The sequence below is a fragment of the Schistocerca americana genome, chromosome 8 (assembly GCF_021461395.2).
Source record: "Schistocerca americana isolate TAMUIC-IGC-003095 chromosome 8, iqSchAmer2.1, whole genome shotgun sequence".
Classification (NCBI taxonomy): Eukaryota; Metazoa; Arthropoda; class Insecta; order Orthoptera; family Acrididae; genus Schistocerca; species Schistocerca americana.
The window spans coordinates 308,940,392-308,965,273 of NC_060126.1; positions in this window are offsets into that span (position 1 = coordinate 308,940,392).

A 24,882-nucleotide genomic window follows, 5' to 3' on the forward strand; every position below is an offset into this window, starting at 1 on the left:
CTAGTGTAATTGGTTAATACAAACCATAAAAAAATGCACGGAAGTGCGTTTTTTAACACAAACCTACGTTTTTCTAAATGGAACCCCGTTAGTTTTGTTAGCACATCTGAACATATAAACAAATACGTAATCAGTGCCGTTTGTTGCATTGTAAAATGTTAATTACATCCGGAGATATTGTAACCTAAAGTTGACGCTTGAGTACCACTCCTCCGCTGTTCGATAGTGTGTATCGGAGAGCACCGAATTACGTAGGGATCCAAAGGGAACGGTGATGGACCTTAGGTACAGAAGAAACTGGAACAGCACATTACGTCCACATGCTAACACCTTTTTATTGGTCTTTTTCACTGACGCACATGTACATTACCATGAGGGGTGAGGTACACGTACACACGTGGTTTCCGTTTTCAATTACGGAGTGGAATAGAGTGTGTCCCGACATGTCAGGCCAATAGATGTTCAATGTGGTGGCCATCATTTGCTGCACACCATTGCAATCTCCGGCGTAATGAATGTCGTACACGCCGCAGTACATCTGGTGCAATGTCGCCGCAGGTTGTCTCAATACGTTGTTTCATATCCTCTGGGGTAGTAGGCACGTCACAGTACACATTCTCCTTTAACGTACCCCACAGAAAGAAACATGTCCCTGCAGATGCTGCTCGCCGACCGTGGCCCGTGTTTGTTACAACACGCAACTGAACGTCGGAGGTTTCAAGCGTCAACTTTAGGTTACAATATCTCCGGATGTAATTAACATTTTACAATGCAACAAACGACACTGATTACGTATTTGCTTATATGTTCAGATGTGCTAACAAGACTAACGTGGCTCCATTTAAGAAAACGTAGGTTTGTGTTAAAAAACATACTTCAGTACATTTTTTATGGTTTGTATTAAACAATTACACTAGCCCCTCTCCTCACGTTCGGTCTGTGGAATCGGTTCGTCAGTATTTGATGTGGTTTACGAAATATATCCAGCGGTAACGTTAGGTGACTCACCCTGTATATGCCATGTTGACCACTTCAGTATATTATGAAATGTGGGGCATTTGCTAGGAGATATATTTTCCTATCAACACGCGTCATTGATTTCCTATTCTCTTCCAAAGATTCATAAGGAAGACTTTCCATTACGTCATATTGTGAGCAATATTCGCGCTCCGGTGTATGATTTAGCTACACATCTTGCTTCTTTACTGAGACATCGTGTGGGGGCGTGCTCGCATCATATTTGTGGCTCAGGTGACTTTATTAATAGACTGAATTCACTTCGTCTCAATGAGTCCGACTTATTAGTAGGCTTCGATACTATCTCACTCTTGACTAGGGTCCTTCTCATGGATTCATTGTCACTCATTAGCAGTAAGTTCGAAGCATATAACAGCGCAATTTCATCACGTACTTTCCCCAGTCTAATTTCTAGTAAACAGTGAATATTTTGAGCAAGTTGACGGTGTTGCCATTGGTAGTCCTCTCTCCCCTCCAATAGCAATTGTGTTTATGGAAGACTTAGAGAAGAGGGCGCTTGATTCGGCAGAACTTAAACAAAAAATGTAGATGATACTCTTGTAGTCTGGCCCCACTTTGAAGAACTGTCGCGCTTCTCGCAGCACCTGAGTTCACTTCACGAGTACATCGTTTGTCTGCCGTTTCTGGATGTCTTGGTCAGTCGGAAAGTGGGTGGATCATTGAAGGATTCCGTTTACCGTAAGCCCACTCATACAGACCTGTATTTTCGGGCGTCAGGCTGGCAGCACCCATCACCATCTTTGGGCGACCTCGAAAGTTGGTGCACTGGGCGTATGTTGTGTGTGATGGATGTAGCCTTCAAATAGTCCTCAAACACCTCCAATATGGATATTATCAACATTAGATACCTGTTGGTGCACTGGGCACTATTTGTGCCTGATAGATATAGCCTTGAAAAGGACCTGAAACACCTGCAATACGGATATTCTCCACATCAGACCACCTATGGTGCACTGGACACATTTTGTGTCTGATGGATATAGCCTTGAAAAGGACCTGAAATACATACAATATGGATATTCTCCACATCCGAACTGCACAGCTATAAGGAAGAAGAAACGTGACCACTCACAAGATCAACAGCAGAAGAAGAGGTTAAATTCCAGGGCGTTCATGCCATATGCCGGCAGTATTTCGTCGAAATTAGGCAGAATCTTAAGGGAACATCATGTCAAAGTAATCTTCCATCTACCTACAAAGACTTTCGGTCTTCTCGGTTTGGCAAAGGACGACCTGTGATTGCTGGGTGCTGAAATTTACAGAATACCTTTAAAACTTGGCAATGCCTACATTGACCAGACAACACGCACGGTGCGTGAAACGTGCATTGAGCTTGTCATCTAGTAGAATCGGATGAAATGCTATTGGTAGGCATCTTTCACCCAATGTCCCTTCCCCTACTTGAAATGCCTGCAATCTCCCCAATAATTCTTCATATCTTTCTTTGTCTCTTGCCCTTGCCTTCGACAAACGCCAATTTGCTCAGTTAGAGCGGCTACAGCATCCGCTGTAGTCAGTGCCGCAGCCTCAGCTGCTTGCCGTGTTTCCACCATTCTTGCTTACAGCTCTACTGTTAGTATTAATTCCACTCTGCTACTCTTTAAACTTAGTCCTTGAGACCAATCATCACCCATATACATTCTGAACAACTCCGTGCCAAATGACCAAGTCCCTTACAAATGGAATAACTCTTAAGCATCCACTTCGTAAACAGTAATCTGCGACCTGACAGGTTACAAAAATTACATCGTTTAGGTTCTATGTCGTCATGTCTCCCATTTCCCCTGAATTCAGATAAATCTGCAGGCTCCTCCGGCATTACACAAGACACCTTCAAAAAAGTCCATCCCAATTGACACTTAACCCCTTAAATCACAAAAGAATGATACATAAACAATAAATCAAACGTCACTCACAAATCCCCATTGTGCTGGTATGGACGGACACTTCCCAACCGACAAGATGTAACAAGAAGTGTACAACCACCCGTCACAAATGCAACCAAACGCCTCAACTACCCCTCTACACAGGCACACCTCAATGCTACTTGCTCGACATAAGATGTGGGAGTGGAAATCCGGTACCAGCGTTATAACGGGCATCACTGCTGACACCACTGTTGTAGGATCGAACCCGGGACTCCAGATGGCCGAGCTGAAGCCCACTGCGCCGTCTTTCATCAGGAGGCCAAGCAAGTTCAGTAGCATTAAGGGGCAGTGCAGAGTGATACAGCGGTATTTGGCAGCATTTCTTTATTCCCCTAATTTACAGTGTTTTGGTGAGAGCAGCGGAGCGTCGGTGTGCCGATTGCACGCTGTTCCGTGAGTCCAGCCGGCTCAGCAACTCCTGGTATGCCGACGCTATGCCAATGCCGATGTCGCATACCTTATTCTCATGACCTAGCATCTTGTGACTTTTATCTATTCCCCAATCTCAAGATTTCAGTTCGCTGAAGGAGTGGTAGGAAAAGTGGCACTCGCCATCAAGGAGTTCATAGAAGAATACTTCCAGTATTGTTTTCATCAATGGAAAATTGGCATAGAGCCTTTTAGGAACAGAGGAGGGGAGTATATTGAGGGCATGTATGTTTTTGAAATAAAATGTTTTACAGCAAATGTCTCATTATTTTATAACCACACATCGTGCAACCCTAATGCAAGCAGCCGCTGGATGCAGTCCAAGTACTGCTGCTAGTTGCTGCTGCTTATCACTGCTTTATAAAATGAGCTCTCGCGACACAAATGTTAGAAAATCACGCAAACAGAAAAAGTTAATTGACACTGTCAACATAGAGGGTAGAGCATGATAAGAAAGGCAAAACTAAGTCCTGAATGGAAACAGAAACATCTGCTGTTGCTGCCGCGTGTGCTACACCCAGCACCCGTGCTTCTACATGATATTCATGCACATTTCACCGTTCACAGTACTGTGATTTGCAGAGTATATATGTAGGTGAAGCTGTAGATGGTAATAAGCAAAAATAAAGTCATACGTATTACTGAAAGCTGAAAGGAGAGTAGCAATTCCCTTAGCAATAAATTTCGGTAAGAAACAATAACAAGAGATAAAGAATTCTTCAAATTAGGAAACATACACTCATGTTCAGAAAAAACAGAATATCTTGACTAACTTGAGATAGGACGTTCATTTTCACAGGGCATGTACACTAGTATGTTCTACAGAAATGATTAGCATTTCGGTCACCTCGGTTCAGCATGTGTCCTGTTGCCAACTAGGCACTAGGTCCACCATTGGCCTTGATAACTTATTGGCATCAGCACATATAAGGCGCAAATTGCGTCCTGTGGTATAGCCATCCAGGTTGCATTCACCTGTTTCCAAAGTTCATCTGTGGTGGTTGCCACTGAGTCACAGCGGTGCATCCGTAGTTCTACTGTTTCCGACAAATTTTCGATTGGCAACAAGTCTGGTGGTCTGGCGGGCCACGGCAAAGGGCTGATATCCTTGCCTCCAAGAAGGCATATGTTCGTGCTGCAACGTGTGATCGTGTGTTGTCTTGCTGAAAAATGGTGTCCGGGGTGTTGTGCAGAAAGGGTATGGCTACGAGTCACATAGTTCACACTGGTCACAGTGTCCTGGACACCAACCAATTGTGATTTGTGGTTTTACCCAAGAGTATCCCACATCATAAGGCCTTGCTTTGGTGCTGTATGTCTCGTGCGAATGCAGTCACTGTGACGCCACTTCCCTGTCCACGGCAAACCAAAATGTGGCCATCATTTTCAACAAAACAAAACTGGATTCGTCCGAAAACACTATCTGATGCCATTCCTGTCCCCAGTTACGTCGTTCCATACACCATTGCCTTCTAGCATGTTTCTACACATTCGTCAAAGGTGGGCGGAGAAGTGGGTGACGCGCACGTAAGCCTTGCCGTAATAAACGGCGACGGACTGTCACCCCTGACAGTGTACGATGTGTTACACCGTTTAACTGTTACACCAGATCACAGGAGGACGCATATCTGTCCTGCAATTCCATTCGGATGAGATGTCGATCTTCTCGGGGTGCGGTCTGGTTGGTGTGACCTGACACATCTCGTCGTATTCTATGGCCTTCCGTGAATCATTCTGCACACAACCGTTGCAATGCCAAACACTTTGTCCCTCACGAGCCGCAGTTTCTCGGATGAATGCATCACATTCTTTCAAGCCAGTAATGCGCCCTCTTTCAAACTCATTGATTTGACGGTGGGGATCGCGCATACGTCTACGAGGCATCCTGAACATCTGATGAAGTCACACTGATCCATTACCTTCTGTTTATAGTGACAACGAGAGCCGCAGACACATTTTACCTGTAGGTGGTGTTGCGCCCCGATATCGATGTTGACCAAGAAACCGCAGACCGACGCGGTTCAGACGCTAATCATTTCTGCAGAACTTACTAAAATGTCCTGTGAATATGAACACCCTATTTCTAGTCGTACAAGGTGTTCTGTTTTTTTTCTGAACGTAGGTGTAATTACACTAGGTAAACGAAGCAACGAAGGTAACTGAAAAAGTTTGCTGTAGCTTTTGACTAAAGGAGAGAGTTACCGGTATCAAATATCGACACGGAATTAAAGAGGAGATCATTGAAAATTGACGTGTGGAAATATGCATTGTAAGGGTCACGACGAAACTGGAAGAGCAGCTACTGTAGAAGTGGTGATAAAAATTCAAAACGAAGAGACTCGACAGAGAAAAAGTACAAAGTAACCAATTTTCAGCACTGAGCAACAGTCCCTACAACTACTTTCAGTAGTATTATCACATCACATTCAAGGCAACAGCTATATTACACTTCCCGACCTTGTCCGCAGGTCGTGGTGCCTCTAGATAACGAGGTCCCTGGTTCGATTCCCGGCCGGATTGGGGATCTTCTCTGCCTGGGGACTGGGTGTTTGTATTGTCCTCATCATTTTCTCATCATCACTATCATTTGTGAGATTGACTCGATTGGATTGTGAAAGAAGAAAATGGACTCTGTAGAAATTGGGACTTTGTAAGGGCGCGCAGTGCAGCGCCCCACAACCCAAACGTCATCATCATCACTTCCACACCGTGGTAGTGAAGAAACTGGAATACAGTTCACTGTCGTACACTAGCTCCTGCTTTTCTAGTTTCAAACGAAAGCAATTTTTCTTAATAGACACACGTTGACTCATTCAGTTTCATCTTCTGAATTTCCGTTTACACTGTGAAAGGATTTTCCTCGCATTTTAGATGTTGGCTCGTGGTATCCAACAAACAGTGTACTATCTGTGACATCGTACGTTGTGCATCTCTATAACACTTCGGCCTCAAAGCAAACATCCGCCAGAAACCGCGACGGACTTTTCCGTACTTCTGTGATGACACCACAAAGTCCAGTCAAGGTTGACAAACTCAACCGTTCACCGCAGGCTATTTGACTCTGAGCTGACTCACTAAATTATTGCGTTTTTAAATATTACACAGGTGGTTGAAATGCCCAGTGCCTGCCACAAGCAAAGTCAGGCCTGTTATTATGTGTTATGTTTATAGGCTCTACCAAAATGAAGTCACATGTATTCATCTTACAAAAAGACTGTCATTCGATATTATTCTAATTTTCCTCACACTACTCTTCCTGTCTTAGTTACGTTTACACCAACGCCTATAAGTGACGCCTAAGGGACAAAAAGAAGACAACAGGAAGAGCTAAGAGGAATAGTTACTGTAGAACACTGTCAAGATTATCATCTTGGTGGGGTGTAAGGCTACAGTCGAATTTCTTCCGTGCTTGCAAATTAAAGTGGGGGTTCTAGGAGTTCACCTTCTGCAAAACACGTTGTATTTCTTTTTCTACTTACCCAGTGATGTTTAGACACTCACGTACCAACTTCTGTGAGTCTCGATTTATTTATAAAGCTACATTAGTTGTGAAAGTGGTTTCTACAGTCGGCTTTTTTTTTTACGCCTTTCATCGTTTGACAGCATCTCATCTCTTTTGTCCAGTTGTGCTCTTTTGGTGTGTTCCTTTTCCTATGGTAATTATACACATAATTTTCTATAAATTTTTATATTTAACTGCCGACTGTTTTTACACCAATTTTACACGAAAACGAGATTTGAGAAAACACTTACGTCGTCATCCCCACGAAGAGCCGATATGAACATATGCAGGGTATTTCAAAGCCTTTGCAACAAACGTCAAGGGATGATATGTGAAGTCACGGGAAACAACTCTGTTGGAGATAAAATGTTTCCTGACACTTGCTGGTGACGCCAGGCATTGTTTTCTTCATTAAGTCGGCCTGGGACGACGAGATTCTACCAAACTAGCAGGTTCTACGAACCATGTGTCCCATATTTGCATACAACCTATCCCAGGAAATTGACAGCGACTCACAACAATAAAATCTTAAGAATGAGTGTCTCTAAGCGGAGTAAGATATTTTAGAAGCTCGGCCTGCCGGCATTCAAGCGGAGCAGGTGACTGGCTTGTAGGCAACACACATTCCATACTAATGACGCAATGTGACTACGCCTTGACGCATCTCGAATGCTTAATTATTAAAGACGCCTTATGTCGTAGGTAAGCATCGGCGAATATTTTGTCTCCAACAAAAGTTGTTTCCCGTGACGTGATCTGCTACCCCTAGATGTATGTCACAAAGATTTTGGAATACCTTCCACACCGACGTGACAAAACTCATGGGATAGCGATACGCATATACACAGATGGCGGTAGTATCGCGTTCACTGTGCATAAAAGGACAGTGCATTGGCGGAGGTGACATTTGTACTCAGGAGATTCTTGTGAAAAGGTACCCGATATGACTGTGGCCGCACGACGGAAATAGCAGGTTTTGAACGCGGAATGATAGCTGGAGCTAGACGCATGGGTCATTCCAGTTCGGAAATCATCACGGAGTTCAGTATTCCGAGATCCACAGTGTCAACAGTGTGCCAAGAATACCACATTAACTCTCAACAGGACAACGCAATGGCCGACGGGCTTCATTTAACGACTAAGAGCCGCGACGTTTTCGTAAAGTTGTCAGTGCTAACAAACAAGCAACACTACCTGAAATAACAGCAGAAATATGTGTGGGACGTAAGATGAATGCATTCGTTGGATAGTGCGGCGAAATCTGGAATCAGTGTACTACAGCAGCAGACGACCGACGCCTAAGCTAACATCACGACATCGCCTGCAGCGCCTCTCCTGGAGTCGTGACCATACCAGTTGGGCACCACACGACTGGAAAACCGTGGCCTGGTCAAATGAGTCCTGATTTCAGTTGATAAGAGCTCATGGGAAGGTTCGAGTGTGGCCAGATCCCACGAAGCCATGGACGCAAGTTGTTAACAAGGCGCTGTGCAACCTGGTGATAAATCTATAATGGTGTGGGCTGTGTTTACATGGAGTGGACTGGGTCCTCTGGGTGTTCAGCTGCTTCGGGACAATTTTCACCCAATCATGGATATCATTTTCCCAGACAACGACGGAACTCTTATGGATGACAATGAACCACGTCACCTTGCCACAGTTGATCGCGATTCGTTTGAAGATTTGGAGAACGTTCTGAACAACTCGAACGAAGTTTGGGCTCCAAGATCGCCCGACATGAATTCCATCGAACACTTATGAGACATAATCGAGAGGTCAGGCCGTGCTCAAATTCCTGCGCCGGCAACATTTTCGCATTTGTGGGTGGCTGAGAGGAAGCATGGCTCAGTATTTCGGCAGGAGACTTTCAAGTACTTACTGAGTCCATGCCACGTCCAGTCGCTGCACTACGCCGGGCAAAAGGAGATCCAACACGTTATTAGGTGGTATCCCATGACTTCAGTTACCTCAGTGTATATACTAGTGGTCTGAAATTTTATTTACATATAAAAATTAATGAAAATCGATGCATAAACATACAAAAGGATGAACGATGGTATTTTATTCCGTTTATAGCAAGGAATTGGTTCAAATAGGTGATAAGGGTTCTCCAATAAAGACCACAATGTAGCGCACAGATTGCATCCTAGAATTGTGGAGACCGAGGACAACAAGTAACTTCTACTTGTATAAAGTTTATTTCAGTCAGTGCTCGCTAACGTTGTTAGGGGGAATACTGGTTTTGATAGACTAGTCATTATCAGTTGGCCATAAAATGTTTTGGCCGATGGCTGCGTCGAAGTGTACCAGGAGTCGCCATCCTTATAAGGCGCATACTGGGGTAATATTGGCAATACTAGCTCGATAGTGAATGTGTTCTTCATGTAGCTCGTGTCGCACTTTTTTCGTTGCCATTATCTTCGTGTTCTAGCACCAGCATTCAGGGCAGTGATCTCCGTACTACCAGTTAACTCTATCTATAATGGCGTGTTGTCCGTATCAGTTTGTCTTCAAGTAACGTATTTTATAGGCCTTCTCTGGATACCAAGTGTGCCGTAACTACTTTGGCACTGACAGTATAGTCTTGTTGGGAATCCATGAGGCCCAACATGAAACCATGCCAGTCACCGACCCACTGCTAGCAGAAACCACTAACCAAGAAGTTATACGTAGTACAAGAAGGAAAAAAATCAGGAAGCGAAGTGGTTATACACTCCTGGAAATGGAAAAAAGAACACATTGACACCGGTGTGTCAGACCCACCATACTTGCTCCGGACACCGCGAGAGGGCTCTACAAGCAATGATCACACGCACGGCACAGCGGACACACCAGGAACCGCGGTGTTGGCCGTCGAATGGCGCTAGCTGCGCAGCATTTGTGCACCGCCGCCGTCAGTGTCAGCCAGTTTGCCGTGGCATACGGAGCTCCATCGCAGTCTTTAACACTGGTAGCATGCCGCGACAGCGTGGACGTGAACCGTATGTGCAGTTGACGGACTTTGAGCGAGGGCGTATAGTGGGCATGCGGGAGGCCGGGTGGACGTACCGCCGAATTGCTCAACACGTGGGGCGTGAGGTCTCCACAGTACATCGATGTTGTCGCCAGTGGTCGGCGGAAGGTGCACGTGCCCGTCGACCTGGGACCGTACCGCAGCGACGCACGGATGCACGCCAAGACCGTAGGATCCTACGCAGTGCCGTAGGGGACCGCACCGCCACTTCCCAGCAAATTAGGGACACTGTTGCTCCTGGGGTATCGGCGAGGACCATTCGCAACCGTCTCCATGAAGCTGGGCTACGGTCCCGCACACCGTTAGGCCGTCTTCCGCTCACGCCCCAACATCGTGCAGCCCGCCTCCAGTGGTGTCGCGACAGGCGTGAATGGAGGGACGAATGGAGACGTGTCGTCTTCAGCGATGAGAGTCGCTTCTGCCTTGGTGCCAACGATGGTCGTATGCGTGTTTGGCGCCGTGCAGGTGAGCGCCACAATCAGGACTGCATACGACCGAGGCACACAGGGCCAACACCCGGCATCATGGTGTGGGGAGCGATCTCCTACACTGGCCGTACACCACTGGTGATCGTCGAGGGGACACTGAATAGTGCACGGTACATCCAAACCGTCATCGAACCCATCGTTCTACCATTCCTAGACCGGCAAGGGAACTTGCTGTTCCAACAGGACAATGCACGTCCGCATGTATCCCGTGCCATCCAACGTGCTCTAGAAGATGTAAGTCAACTACCCTGGCCAGCAAGATCTCCGGATCTGTCCCCCATTGAGCATGTTTGGGACTGGATGAAGCGTCGTCTCACGCGGTCTGCACGTCCAGCACGAACGCTGGTCCAACTGAGGCGCCAGGTGGAAATGGCATGGCAAGCCGTTCCACAGGTCTACATCCAGCATCTCTACGATCGTCTCCATGGGAGAATAGCAGCCTGCATTGCTGCGAAAGGTGGATATACACTGTACTAGTGCCGACATTGTGCATGCTCTGTTGCCTGTGTCTATGTGCCTGTGGTTCTGTCAGTGTGATCATGTGATGTATCTGACCTCAGGAATGTGTCAATAAAGTTTCCCCTTTCTGGGACAATGAATTCACGGTGTTCTTATTTCAATTTCCAGGAGTGTAACATGATAACCATATTCTTTCCCAGTGATCCTCACTTGATGCAGGCATAACGAAAGTAAACGTGAATCGCGGGTCAGAAGAAGGGATTCAAATGAAAGTGTACTAGCACGCTCTTACCCAATACACAATTTAGTAAATTTTATTAAATTTAGGTTAACCCAGTGTAACAGGCATTGACTCGAATTATGCCATTAAGTGTAATGGGTAATGAAGTTATAATTCACGGAGAACCAAATTAGTAATGGGTTCCAAGTAAAAGCGAAGTGCTGCCTTTGGATTCTTGGTAAAGGTTGTAAGAGGTATGCGCTGCCTGCCATATGAGAATCGCTGACCAGAGAGCAGTGTTGACTGCAGTACGAACTGTGTAACTGTAACAGTTAGTTGTTGCTACTCGCTAGTCTGAGGTTGTCTGCGCTTGTCTGCAGTCTGCTCTGGTCGGGAGTCCGGAGCCTGAGTATTATTGTATAAGGTAATAAGCAGCCTCGCGCATATCTAGTAATGTATCTGAACTGTCATCCAGATGTTTTAAAAAAATGTCCTAATAATAATTTTTGTAATATAAAGTAATTTTTTTTAAAAAAAGCATTCATAAAAAAAAAAAATCAGTTGCTTCCTTTCACAAATCACAAATGTATAGGCCAGCATTGCACGGAGCTGTGCCGAAAAAAATGTTAAGTAAGAGCAGATATATTCGCCGTTCTTATTGAGGTAAGAATTTTTGCTTTTTATTCAGAATGATCTTACAGGGCCACGACGCAGCACTGCTGTCGTCCAAATTTTACCAGGTTACTGAATTTATTTTGTATTACGAGGTTTAGGAACTTTTTCTGTTTCGAGCTTATATTAAATGAGAAAAGAATTTTGTGGGTACATTAGATGGGAACCAGTTTTGTTGCGGGGTTACACAAAAATTAGAATCATTAACCAAATAATATTTATTTAATTTTATATTTTTGTGGGGAGGTTACACTTGGGACAACCGGCCAGGACCGTATTTCTTTGTGAATCTCTGAGAAGTAGTCATATATTTGCTCTTATTTACTTAAATGTAGTTTGCATCTGGCGCAACGCATTTACTAATTTGTCACTCTTTCTTTCACAGATCATCGGCAATTTATTGCTCTTTGTTGTAATTGTGTTTGTTCCATTTTTGCTTTGTCTTTGTTTCATTTTGTGCTTAATTTTGATTTGTGGAAAATGCCGCGAAAAACTGTTAACAGTACATCGCGATGTGCAATGAGTGAAATAGCCGACTCGAATAGCTTGACCGATAATATTTGCGACACTCAGTGTAATAGTGATAATCCCCTAATTACAGATAATCAGTGCGTACCGACCACTAATATTAATTTTGATCCTAATGATGAGCGAACTAATGCAATTATGTCCAGAGTAAATGTATCAATTGATGACGCGGCACGTTCCGATACAATGAACGCTGCTCAGTTTGACACACCCGGTTTGCAAAATTTGCATAGTGAACAGATAAATTTTTTTCACGAAGATGAACAATGTAGTCAAAATATGTCAAATTTATTTGATTCCGAGGTAGTGACCCACAGTGCACGCCCGATTGGCAAACCTTTTCAAGAATCACAGAATGACCAAATGGTTATACAAAACGTGACACATACAGATACATCATCACACAGCACAGAGAATACAGCAGCTAATTTTGGCATGGATCGAGTTATAGCATTAATGCTACAAATTAATGAAAATGTCAAACAACAAATTAATGAAAGTCTTAAACAGTTGAGGAAAGAACAAGACGACAATTTCATACAACAAATTAATGAATCAAACAAACAACTTAGTGGTAATCTCAAACAACAACTTAATGAAAACAATGAAAAACAAGACAACAATTTCAAACAACTTAATGAACAGATTACAGCCGTTGCCGCGCAATGTCATGATACTAAAGAACAATTACGTGAGGAAATTAAGGCTTGTGCTAGGAACAATAGTGAAGAAATTAGATCTGTGGCTCAAGAATTAAGTAATACACATGCAGCCACAACTAAAGTACTTAGAGACGAAATTAGTGCAGTCGCTAAACAATGCTCTGAAAACGCAACACATTTATGCGACGAGTTTAAATTAATGTCAGCAGAACTTTCGCGCACACAGGATGCGAAAGTAGACGCGAAATTTGACCAACAGAACAGCCAAATTGACGAACGCTTTAATCACCACCTACAAAACAGTGAAACGCGTTACCGTAAATTTATACAGGAACAGAATAAAGTAAAGCGACAAGTCAGGGAAACAATTACTGCACAGAGACAGGAGGATAAGCGTAAATTGTTTACGAAAGCAAAAACATACGTAGACAACAACATTGCTACAGTATCAGACGAAATTAATGCTATCAAACAGTTGAACACAGAATTACATGATGAAAACTCTGATCTTAAAACAAAAACGGACACACACAGTAGACTTTCAGACAGTGACCAACAGACTTGAACAATTAGAACTAATACAGGATCCCGATGCCATCAAAGCAGACGTTAAAAAATTGAACGAAACCACACGTAAAATACAAAAACAAATTAATGCTTGTGATAATAAAAACGATGATCAGGTAAAAATACTGACTGAAAAATATGATGAATTGGCCAGTCGTATTGACGTTATCGAAAGTAATAATGACACCAAATCAGACGATACGTCACCAGTTTCGTTTAATCAAACACCCGAATTCCAAATTTTACAGCAGACGATCAGTGAGATAGATTCGTCCAATAATACATTACGTAGAAAATTGTCAACTTTACAGCAAGAAGTGACAGAGATGAAAAATGTTTCAGTCACAAATACGTCACAGCATACGCCACTTTGCAAACATTTGTCGAACTCACACAGCCAGTATAATTTAGGTAATTTACAGAGAGTACATGAGTTAGAATCCGAAGAGACACATACAAACAGATTCTCATTCAATCCTGAACCTGTTCACACATTCAGAGACGATAACGTTGATTATAAGCAATTTTTATCCGTAAAAAAATCTAAGGTATTTAAAAATGACAGAACACAGATTCACTCTTTCGACTGGATACGACAATGTGCTTTTGAATTTTCATCGGCATTGCCTGTAATGCAAAAATTAGAATTGATCTGGATACGACAATTTGCTTTTAAATTTTCACCGGCATTGCCTGGAACACAGAAACCAAAATTTATTTACAGTGCGTAATTTACCTCAGGGGATTCATTACGCTTCGATGAATATGTGCCGTAGCGTGCACAGGGCCCCGAGCTGTAGTAGTGCTATTTCATCTTTAGTTTTCTGCACTGCTGCCTTCTCTTCTACTATCCTTTATATCTGCCAAAACAGCTCTTCAACTATCGATCTATCTAGAATTAGGAGTGAGTAAAGAAAACCTGATATGACAAATTTTACCGAAAGTGACAGTTCTCTTTAGACACTCCCGAAATGACAACTACCGCCGTAATTTTAATAACAGATAAAATTGTAATCATCAGTATGTACAACATTTTCAGCAATAGTCAAAATTATCAGCAACAGGAACCACATTTTGGTAACAATAGACGCTTTTCACCACAACAGCACCAAAGCCAACCGGTTAGCATACCTAACCAACAATGTAATGTACAACGTCAACCAAGCTTTAATGTTTCGCCGCCTTCACGTATAGCGTCGGCTCCACCAAACAGCAACGCACAGCAACAAGGAAACCAGTACGTACAGAAAACACATCATTTCAACTCATATCGCAATGCACCGTATAGAAATGACTATCATGACAGACGTAAAAGTAATGAACACAATTTTCAGCGTACGTTTAATAACAGTCGGTCTTACCAACAACAAAATCATCCGCAACAACAAATTATCATGAATGAACCAGACAGTAGATATCATCCCGAACGTAATACGTCAGGACGAAATAACAGAACAGTACAAATAGTGGAAATGCCACAGCATCATCCCGAAAATAATAGCACGTCAGATAGAATTTGACTAGATACAGTACAGGTTGCCTCTTCCAGTAACGCAAGCAATGCTTTTGACACACAGAATCTTGTTCACGAAAATGTTATTACTTTTGACGACATCCGAGACACACTTTTGCAGGAAAGACCAGTTATTCAAAAAACCATTTCTCACCCTGTCATTGAAATAAAGACTGGATCATCCAAATTTTCAGCAGTAATCGATTCTGGATCACATATGTCAGTTATAAATGAGGAAACTTTCAACGAATGTAACAAAGAGAATACCTATCCTACATTACCATTAGGCAAAACGAAAGTAAAAGGAGCAGTATATGGTAAAGGAGTAGATGTAAAATTACAGACACATTTATCATTTTGTATTGCAGGTCATACATTTCACTCAAATTTTTGGATTGTTCCCTTATTGACAACAGACGTTATTTTAGGTACGAATTTTCTGGTACAACACGACGCAATTATTGACTTTCAAAACTCCTATTTAATGTTAAAGGATGAAAATGTACAACTGGCTTTAGAATTTCAGCGCTCTTTATCTGCAGAAGAACAAACAATTAATCGTACAGAGGTCATTTCCGCATCACGTAACATAGACTGTCATTCCACATTGTTCACAGATACGTACGTACACAACTATAATACTCCAGACGAAGCCGACTATGACGTTATACAGATGATTTCTGATAAAGTTAAACAGAGCAGTGTAAATACAGACGACGAACGCACGCAACTACGCAATATTCTTTTACAGCAAGCTCCAGTTTTTGACAACGTTCCTGGTACTATGTCCGGTTTTATGTATGAATTTCAAGTTAAACAACACGACACATTTAAAGCAAAGCATTATCCCATTCCATATATCCACAGAGAACAAGTTAAGAAAGAATTGCAAGCTATGCTTGACCAAGGTATTATTGAACCGGCAGTTAGTCCGCACATAAACCCACTCCATATTGTTAAGAAAAAGGATGGTTCACTTCGCCTCGTACTTGATTCGCGTCACATCAACGACATTATTATTAATGAAACAGATCGCCCACAGACACTAGAAGAACTTCTACAGAAATTTCATGGTACTGGTTCAAATGGCTCTGAGCACTATGGGACTTAACATCTATGGTCATCAGTCCCCTAGAACTTAGAACTAGTTAAACCTAACTAAGGACAGCACATAACACCCAGTCATCACGAGGCAGAGAAAATCCCTGACCCCGCCGGGAATCGAACCCGAGAACCCGGGCGAGGGAAGCGAGAACGCTACCGCACGACCACGAGCTGCGGACTTCATGGTACTGCTATTTATTCCACATTAGATTTGAAATCGGGATTTTGGCAAATTCAACTCCATCCGGACTGCAGAAAGTACACGGCGTTTCTCTGTTTTGGTAACTGTTATCAATTTTGTAAATTACCGTTCGGTTTAACTATTTCTTCAGCAGCATTTATTCGCGGTTTGAATACTATACTCCCGACAGAACTTAAAGACAGAATCACAACGTACGTAGACGACATTCTTATTGCAGAAGCTAACTGGTCTGAACACGATCTGATTCTTGAACAACTGTTACGAACTTTTCGTGCACAAGGACTCACAGTTAATCTCAGTAAATCGCTCTTTGGCAAAACTTCTATAAAATTTCTTGGACATGTAATTTCAGCAGAAGGCATTGCGCCTGACCCGGAAAAACTTAAAGCTTTACGTGACATTACTGTTCCTACGACGAAGAAACAACTACGCAGCTTTTTGGGTTTAATTAACTTTTTTCGTAATTTTTTTCATTACTCCGCTTTAGACACCCCTAGATTATGTCAATTGACAGGTAAAAACACTATTTGGTCCTGGGATAGCCAAGCACATTCTGAATTTGTGAATCTGAAAGAAGCTTTGTTGAAGGCACCACTTTTATCACATCCAGATCTTACTAGAAATTTTTGCATTGCTACCGATAGTTCTAACACCGCTTTAGGCGTACACATTTTTCAGGAAATTCAAGAAGATGGTACTACAGTAATTAAAAGCATTGCCTTTGCGAGTCGCATTCTGTCACCTGCTGAACGCAATTATTCTGTTACAGAACTCGAAACATTATGTGTTGTGTGGTCATTTACGAGATTTCGGCATTTTCTTTATGGAAGACATACGACCGTTTACACAGATCACAGAGCTATACAGTTTTTACTCTCCGCTAAATTTACGCACGACAGATTAAGCAGATGGAAACTTTATTTACAGGAATTTAATTTTACAATTGTTCACATTCCCGGCACACAAAATATTGTAGCAGTCGCACTATCCAGTTCTCTCAGCAACAATCAGCAATACATCGCAACCAACTTCTGCAAAGCAAATTTCAGCGTCATGTATATTCAGCAAGTTGCATTTGAAAATTTCATTTCGTCGTCATTACGAGACATAGCGCAAGAGCAGAGTAAAGAGAACTTATGGAAAGAAATTAAACACCTTTGGCAAGATAGGAATAATGTTACCATTAGAAACCATTACACTGTACGCAATAACATTCCGTTTCGCCGCTCTCACCCTGACGGCAACAATTGGTTATTATGTATTCCTGACGAGCTTGTTAACAAATTAATTTGCTATACTCATTTAAGTTACGCACATTACGGAGCCAGAAAATGTTTTCTTATACTGAGACAGAACTGTTATTTTACCAACATGGAGAAACGTATTCGACGAGTTTTAGCGTAATGTAAAATCTGCCAGAAAGCTAAGTCAGATATGACTTCACATATTCCTCCATTACACCCCATTGTACCTGTTAAATTGAGACACATGGCCGCTGTAGATATTTTTGGTCCGATTCCCAGAACTAATAGAGGTTTTTGCTACATCTTTGTCGCTGTTGAACTCACTTCAAAATTTATTACCTTCACTCCGTTACGCAAAGCTACTGCTAAAACTGTTTCGAAAGCATTTGTAAAACATTTTCTATTCCATGTAAGGCATGTATTGAAAGTAATTTCCGACAATGGATCACAGTTTCGATCTGCTATATGGACACATATGTTACGAGCTAGAAACATTTCTCCGATCTATATATCCAGGTACCATGCTTCTTCGAACCCTTGTGAACGACTAATGAAAGAAATTGGTAAACTGTGTAGAATATGCTGCCATAAAAAACATATTGATTGGGACACACACATACTCTCATTCCAGGATGTAATTAATTCCATACCAAATGAATTACTATGCTATCTCCGACTGTTATACTGAAAAATGTTGAACCACCTAACAAAATTAAATAATTAGTAACCTTTCCTACATCTCGTAGACTACGACACCATGAAATAATTGACACTGCGCTGAACAACATCAAACGTGCCGCAGAGCTCCGGAGAAGACAGCAAAAACAGGTTTGTACACGCCGTGACTTTCACATTGGACAGAAGATATTAATACGTACACACTATTTATCTAACATAGGAAAGAGTAGATGTAGTAAATTTGAGCTTCTATACGCAGGTCCACATCGAATTCGCAGCATTCCTCACCCCAATGTAGTACACGTCGAAACTCTGAGAACCAGAAAAAGTAAGGGCAATCACCATGTCTCCAATATTAAACCCTTTATTGAATGAACATACTTCATGATTTATCACACTGTAATGCTATTTCCTGATTTTTATATGACCAATGATGCAATTATATTTATGTGACTACTTACTGAAGATTATCATAGTTTTTCTTGGCAAGTGCCCGGCAAGGTAATGTTAGCAGGGCGCTTTTCTTGTCGTTACACATCAGACCGTGCACATTTATCCAGATAAACTTACATATTTTATGACCACTTATGCAATTATATTTATATGAACACTTACTGATGATTATCGTATTTTTTCTTGGCAAGTGCTCGGCAAGGAAAGGTTAGCAGGTCGCTTTTCTTGTAGTTACACATCAGACCGTGCACATTTTTCCAGATAAGCTTACGTATTTTATGACCAATTATGCAATTCTATCTAGTGACATATTAATTTTATCAAATTCTTTCTCCATTAAAGTCTTTAACTCTCGCCTATATCAACTACACAACATACAAGCTGAACAAAGGAAGGCATTTCTTGTCGTTACACATCAGACCGTGCACATTTTCCATTCTTCATGTATGTATGATTGTTTTCCTGTTTTGTTTGTATGCACTATGAAATCTTTAAGATATAACGAACACCAGTTGACTTTGACATTTTGCCTTATGATATCTCAACATCGTGACTATTTTACATTTTTTTTTTTTTTTTTTTTTTTGCTGCTACATTGTGATACTCTGTGTACATTTTGCATCTGCACACTGTCTATGTTTTTGACATATTACGTTTTCTGTTATGCTATGCTGTATGCTCAATTATATCACTAGAAACCAGTTTTTATTTAATGGGTTTATGATTTAAATGCAAGACATTAATCATTGTTCATCATTTTCAGAAAGCAATAACGTGCAAAAGAAATAAATTAAACAAACCACAATGGATTACTATGAAATGGGAATTTCACCTTCGGAATGAATGAAAGAAGATGCAATACCTCGTCAAGAAGAGTAAATGGATCAGAATTAACAAGCATTAACTAGAACATACTATACACATCGTATGATAGCGGTCTTAACTAATTTTTTCTTTCAGAATACGAGGCGATTGATGCAGGCTGTCAGACAGAACTACACATCTTAGTTTTAGTGATGAAATATGCTAGAAATCAGAAACTCTATACTATGAATAGTTGTATGAAGTAAATGTTAATATGAATAATGAATAATGAAGTGTTTTTTTGCAGATGATAATGAATGGTGATGAATAGTGAGGAAGAATATGGTAATATGAATAATGAAGTTTTTCTTTGCAGGAGATGATAATAATGAAGTTATGGTGATATGAATAATGAAGTTTTTGTTTACAGGTAATGATAGTGATGAATTTTATATGGCCACTTAATGCACCACTTTTAAGTTTTTCTTTGCTGATGAGAATAATGATGAAGTTTATATATTTACTGTTAGTTAAGAAACGCTATGTAGTTATTTAAATATTTGTTGCAGTTCGTTTTGACAGTATGTCTTATGTCGCATGGTATAATGACTGAAGGTTTTGGAAAGGACAGCTAGAGAACATATATATTGAATACACATTTCATTACCTCTTAATTCGAAGTTCATTACTTTTCAGCATAATATGCGTTTCTTCTTTCAGCTTAATAATCCTTTTTGTATTTTTTCCAGGAGAAGCTATTCATGAAATTAATGTGCTATAAGCAGTTGGTCATTAAACCTGTTCTAGTACTTGCACTTTTTTTTACCCATTTGTGTGTGTCATTCATGAATGTGATCACATATACTCTGTTTGTTTCATAACTTTGCTACAGCTGACTCATGACGAATGACGTTACGTATCCTCATTTGCAGCAATAAGTCAAAAGCAAATATTGTTATCCCCCAGCAATTAATTATCGATCCCAACGCAATGCATTGCTAGCACAAAAAGAAAAAAAAACAAAAAAAAATGTATTACCAGTCCCAAATAATGCTACCAGTTTAAGAGAGTTCTGAGTAATACTGAATGATGAGTAATAGTTACAGTGTGTTACATTTTAAATATGTCGTATGTCACTTGAATGATGAAAAATGTTTTATAATATTCAATACTTGCTACATGTTTAGTAATTGGACAATGAATGCCACTGTTTCTTATATTTGTATTATGTCACTTACATGCTATATATATGAATACTAGTAGCTTGATGCTACACTCATTAGCTCCTGTTTTGAAGGATGACTTCTGATGGTTTGTAACTGGCCAATGAGTGCCAGTGATTAGTATAACTAGCTGAATTATGTAAATAGTATGCCATTAATTAACTCTTATTTTGAATGATCATTTTTGAATAATGCATAAAAATGGTTTGTAACTGGCCAATGAGTGCCAATGTTCACTATAGTCAGATGACTTACGAACGTTATTCTGTAATACTTCATACATAGTACAGAAATGTTCAGTAACTAGGCGATGAGTGCCACCAATTACTCAAATCGGTTGATAAACTAGTGTAATTCTCAATGATGACTGGCATAAGACTTAATGTCCTTCACCTTCTGACCTAATTACCAGAAATTACTGCAATATATGTTTGTCCTGTCTATCCTGATGATCATGGAGCACTATATTTGGTTTTTGCACTAATTCTACGTTGGTGTACCTTACAAGAACGTGGTGTTGACACGACATGCTGTCCACCACCTTGAGCGATGGAGATGTTATTATGGTCCCACTGTTTGGTGTACCTAATGTACTACCAAAATGATAACATTGAATATTAATACGACATTTCAATGTCTTGGCTACACTGATTAATACTTCAGGGAAGAGAACTTCAGATTGTCTCACTTGGTGTTGTGCTTCTGTAGAAAGATATGGACTTTCAGTGCAGCTACGTGCAACCTACTGTACTACAACCATGATGCAATCCTTCCCTTTCCTATCCTAGTTCTTGTAAAATGGTAAAAAAAATACTACAGTGCGTATGCACTTTATGTTATTTTATAATATGATTTGTACTCACTGCGTATATATTTTGTCATTGCCTGATATGTTCTGTACTACAGTGCGTGTGCACTTTATGTCATTTGTTAATATGATTTGTACTCATTGCCTATACATTTTGTCATTGCCTGATATGTTCTGTACTACAGTGCGTGTGCACTTTATGTCATTTGTTAATATGATTTGTACTCATTGCGTATACATTTTGTGATTTCTTGATATGCTCTGTACTACAGTGCGTGTGCACTTTACGTCATTTGTTAATATGATTTGTGCTCATTTCGTATACATTTTGTGATTTCTTGATATGTTCTGTACTCAGTGCATGTGCACTATATTTTATTCCATGTTCTGCACTTATATATATGTATATATTCTGTGACTGTAAACTTCGTTAATTAAGAAAAATTTGTTGCTCATGGCAAGTCCAATTGACTCACCATCGCTGCCAAATTTTTGCCCCCCCGCCCCCAGTGGAGGGTTATGTAAGAGGTATGTGCTGCCTGCGATATGAGAATCGCTGACCAGAGAGCAGTGTTGGCTGCAGTACGAACTGTGTAACTGCAGCAGTTAGTTGTTGCTACTCGCTAGTCTGAGGTTGTCTACGCTTGTCTGCAGTCTGCTCTGGTCGAGAATCTGGAGGCGGAGTATTATTGTATGAGGCAAAGAAGTAGCGTCGCGCATATCTAGTAATGTATGTGAACTGTCATCCAAATGTTTTAAAAATGCCCTGATAATAATTTTTGTAATATAAAGTAATTTTTTAAAAAAAGCATTCATTTTAAAAAAAATCAGTTGCTTCGTTTCAGAAATCACAAATGTATAGGCCAGCATTGCACGGAGCTGTGCCGGAAAAAATGTTAAGTAAGAGCAGATATATTCGCCGTTTTTATTGAGGTAAGAATTTTTGCTTTTTTTCAGAATGATCTTACAGGGCCACGACGCAGCACTGCTGTCGTCCAAATTTTACCAGGTTACTGAATTTATTTTTTTATTACGTGGTTTAGGAATTTTTCTGTTTCGAGCTTAATAATTAAATGAGAAAAGAATTTTGTGGGTACATTAAATGTGAATGCATTTCTGTATGGAGATTATAAATGGGAACCAATTTTGTTCTGAGGTTACACTAAATTAGAATCACATTCATTATTCATATTTAAAATACATTTAATTATTTCGTGTGGGGAGGTTACAAGGTCGGTTACAAACAGTGAGCTTGCGACACAGCTAAACTGTGTTCACAGTTAAACAGATGAAGCAGTGGAACGTTTCGGGGATCTGGAAGTCTTTCTGATGTGAGTACCTTGGATGTCGATATTCTTTCGGAAATGAGGGGTGGAATTCTAATCTGCAACAACAACAGCTTTTTACAGGGAGAATAAATGGGGGCGTCTAATTCTCACGCAGAAACGACAGTTGAGTCTATGGAGTAGCGCCACAATACTCTCCAAACCTTATGAGCTCTAAAAGAAGTGAAGGGCACAGAAAATAATAGTGACCATTTGGAACAATAACAGTGTCACTGTTCTGTAACGCACTAGTATATGCACTTCGTCGGAGTCGCTTATGTCAGTGGGGTTCCCTACTTGCGCTCCGTATCTTTTCTAGAATTATTCCCCATTTGTCTCTGTCCTTACCACATCACGCGAACACAATACCTGCAGGTGACATTAAGTCATCATGTACGACCGCAGACTCCTTTGTCAAGAAGTCACTTGACTGGTAAAATCGTAGTGCTTCGTGCTCTTACACTCGCTGCACAGCACGAATTTTTTGCCCTTTGGCTTCTGTATCTTTGACCCAATGAATGACTATCTTAGGGAACAAAGATTTGGTGTCGTAGACGAGGTAAAAGTGACAATGCACATCTGACGAGGTTACAATGACGACGTAAACATATCGTTTTCAGTACTGAGTACCAATTATGTGTAGACGAGTACTTCTGGGATATCAACGATCGAAATTTATATGTACGAGTATAAAGAAGAGTGTCCTTTTGTTCGTTTGTTTTGTCCCTATGTTTGTAATTCACACAAACCTACAGTGTTATTCCGATCTTGATGAAACTTTGCACATGTCACCTTGAAGACAAGAGGAAGATCATTGTATACATAAGATTTCGTAATCTGACTTAAAACATATAGGCTATGTACGTAATATATGAAAGGGAAAGATTGTGGCCAAACATCTCTAAAAGTTCTTGGCCGATATACTTCAAATTTCTACGTTCAGATGAAACAATGAAGAAAGTTAACGAAAAAATAAATGCGTAACAAACGAAATATATCGTGGTAAACTGACTGTAATTCCTATAGCGAGAATAAATTACAGCGGCAACACCCGTCTTCGAGACAGTACAATTAGACATCACTAGATCACAGGACGAACGGAAGTTCGTGAGTTCGACAGAGACATGATTGCAATCCCTTATTTATTGATTAGTGGTCTTTGTTACATGTGACATAAAGCCCTTGTAGATATTTTAGTCAATGTTTCACAGTTATTTTTATTATTAAAATCAAGTTTCGTCAATAAGGTCAACCAGGAAGTGCTTTCCGGCAACTCTGTCACCTTTACGTCCACTGATTCAGTAATGGATACATAGAAAGCCGTGCGTTACCCGACAGGATTTTTGCCGCCATAGAACTCATTATCTTTTTTTTAAAAAAAAAGGATTCCCTATCATATTACTATGCAACAACGACACGCCATCGCTGTGCAACGGAACAAGGCTGGCAGTGAAGAATCTATTGCCCGAGGCCACCATCATCACGGGGTATGCCGCAGGTGAAGAATTATTCATTCCTCGCATTCTGTTGATACTAGTGATTTAACTATGTTCTTCGACTTCAAGCGATTGCAGTTTCCCATCCGACTTGCATCTGCTGCGACTATCAACAAGTCACAGGGCCAATCAGTTTGTGTGGCAGATATTAAACATCCTAGGCATCGTCGGGCACTGCAGCTAGTCCGATTGTGGTGTTGAGATCGAACGCTTGTTACGTCGATTAACTGGTGTGAAGAAAGTACGGAGCGAGCAGACGACGGGGTAGTATGTCGATGATTAGTCTGAAAACGCGCCAGCGATACACTAGAACCAGTGAATCATGACTGTCAACATCATTTATTAATCGCACTAATAGAGTAATAAACCGCACCACAACATGAAAAAGCGGAAAATTTTCAAAACACACAGGCTGGCTGCACCAAACACACCAGATTGTGCGCCCAAATCCACCCTTTCCACTAAGCTAACGACGTAACGGAATCTCAGCCCTCTTCTGTGCTCGAAGCATCCAAGCACTTACTCA